Consider the following 2,500-nt stretch of genomic DNA (forward strand, 5'->3'; position numbering starts at 1 on the left):
TCCAGTCAAAATGTAAAATCTAGGCGCTCTATCATTTACCACTTAATATTTTCAATGAAAGCTAAAACACGAGAGTATAAATCTACAAATATTCTTGCAATAATTTCTAAAGAGAAAGTTCTAGGAAAATGATGAAAAAACAACCTTGTTAATAAAATTATGGAAATCCCAGACATTCAAAACAATTTCATAAGATACGCGAGATAACAGCTTCGTAATCCAACTAGATTCGTTGACAGTGCAGCTTTCTACTGCTACAAATCACGTGATTCATGTTTTATTCCTAACTCATCAGTCAGTGATATATATATGCATTCCAGTTGGTTGTAATTGATATATAGAGATTGTATGGCGCGTAAGCGAGGTATCATGCTCAATGAAACAGCCAGTTAGCAAGTGGGAATGTCAATTAACTTAACAGCATTCACTCCCTCGCAACTGGTGTTACTGCTGTGGCAATATCATACTGGTTATAACCTAATAAATATGAATTTCTCTGATCCACTGCCATCGTCAGCTTGTCACTCCATGGGTGTTGCTATTCTTTTAAACATTTTACTTTTCATCTACATGCAATATTTGCATTTCGTCTTATCATTATAGGAGAGGTCTGGCATATAAAAAGATGTAATTTACAAACTCTTGTACAATTAAGCTTGTCACTTGTTTGTACTTATTTTTTCCATATAATAAAGAAATTTATAGGTTTCTCTAGAAAATAATGTTTTCCTTCATCGATTTCTAATACATATTTGACATTTTTAGGAGTCTCTCGATAGCGCCAAGGCATCATTGACAACATTTTCATGTTTTCAGTTTTTCACATCAATATTGAGAAAAGGTCTCATTATAAGCGGTTAACATAATAGTGTGAATTAATGAATTGCAACACAGAAAGTGTGAAACTACCAACTTGCTTTAGCTAGTGAAGAGGGTAGTAGGTTCTATTTATTTTTGAGTAGATTTTTCTCCTTGCATAGTAGTGAAAAATCATCTCCCTTTAATCATCACTCTTACTGATCAAAATCTGGTCACGATTTAAACCAATGATGAAAACATGGGCGGCATTCGCGAAAAGTAATATAATTTCTTTGACAAATTTATAGACTTTCCTAAAAACATCTTTGATTTAAAAAAATTGTCTAAGACTAGGTCAAAAATCTGTCTTTTGCAATTTTGTCTGTGACTCGTACTGCTTCCACATTCATAACTAATATTTAGATTTTAGAAGACCCTACCGTAAGAATTCATTGTAATAATTTAGATAAAATTACTATTAAAGATAATCTCAAGTATATAATGACCATAATATTATATATCTAATATATTTGATATGTTCACATGGCACTCTCTACATTTGTTATGATTGCGTCAGTTTGCATTTGTCGGCTAGAAAACTGCAGGAAACAAGGAAGAAGCTTCCCAAATAATGTTTGACAATAAGTAAAAAGAGTGGCATGAATGTTCTCCATAGAATTTCTGACACGGGCTGATCTTCAACAATCGCAGATTGCTGTCGGCGTCTGATAAGGACAATTCAAGGATAGTGCTTTCGCGCGCGGGACACCCCCAGGACTATCCTTAACCTAGTCCTAGACAAAAATCGGGCAGGACATTTTCGCGAGGAGTCATAGACAAAATCTCGGAACGAAGACTTTTCTGTCAAAGACAAATAGCGGAGACTATGACCTTTCGTGAATACCTTCCTGGGAATTCATGTATGACTCCTCGCGAAAAGGTCCTTAACTTTTGGCCTTGGCCGACGTTTTGACAAGTCGGGAGGTGTCCTACGTGCGCAAAGACGGTCTTTAAATTGTTCTTATGAGATGCCGACAATACGACTTTACAGTCATTGAAGACAACTCCCCAGTGAAGATATGGAAATCCTTATTCCACGTTTTTATTTACTGTCAAACATTGATTGAACCGTTTCCTCCAGTTTCCCCAGAAAAAAATATAATAGCGCCGCCCGCCATCGCAGCAATCGCAATCATAAGAAATGCAGGTGTCACTTATACATATTAAAATATGAGATACATCATATAGTCCTTAGATACTTGAGATTTAATGTAACAGCATTTTTTTATCACATTAGATTATTATTATTGGGTCTTTTAGAATATAAATATTAGTCAAGTTTTAATATCGAAATGTGGCAATAGTGCAAGTCAATGACGAAATCGCTAAGGACAGCCTTTCGACAGTCACAGATAAATGAGATGACGATCTTCGAGTCGAAGATTTTTTTGTGGAGAACCCTTCAATTTGTCAAAGGAAATTCTGTGACCTTTCGGGAATTCCGACCCAGGATTTCATTTAGGAAGACAGTGGTCATGGCAAACAACAGCACATTTTCAAGTCGTCATATACTTAAACTGAATATGAGGATGAATATGCAAAAATCGAAAACCAGCCAATGTCTTTCTATGTCTTATTTTCAATAATAAAAAATATAACTTGAGCAGGGTCTGGAGAGTAAAAACTGTCAAATGAGATTTTA

General features: G+C 35.2%; 1 protein-coding gene across 2 annotated transcripts in view; it reads right to left on the minus strand.

Annotated features, from left to right (window-relative positions):
• Positions 1–2,500, minus strand: part of LOC119579364 (trithorax group protein osa-like) — a gene marked incomplete in the record, with an annotated part of 90,385 nt that overhangs the window by 2,498 nt on the left and 85,387 nt on the right.

The sequence above is a fragment of the Penaeus monodon genome, chromosome 12 (assembly GCF_015228065.2).
Source record: "Penaeus monodon isolate SGIC_2016 chromosome 12, NSTDA_Pmon_1, whole genome shotgun sequence".
Taxonomy (NCBI): Eukaryota; Metazoa; Arthropoda; class Malacostraca; order Decapoda; family Penaeidae; genus Penaeus; species Penaeus monodon.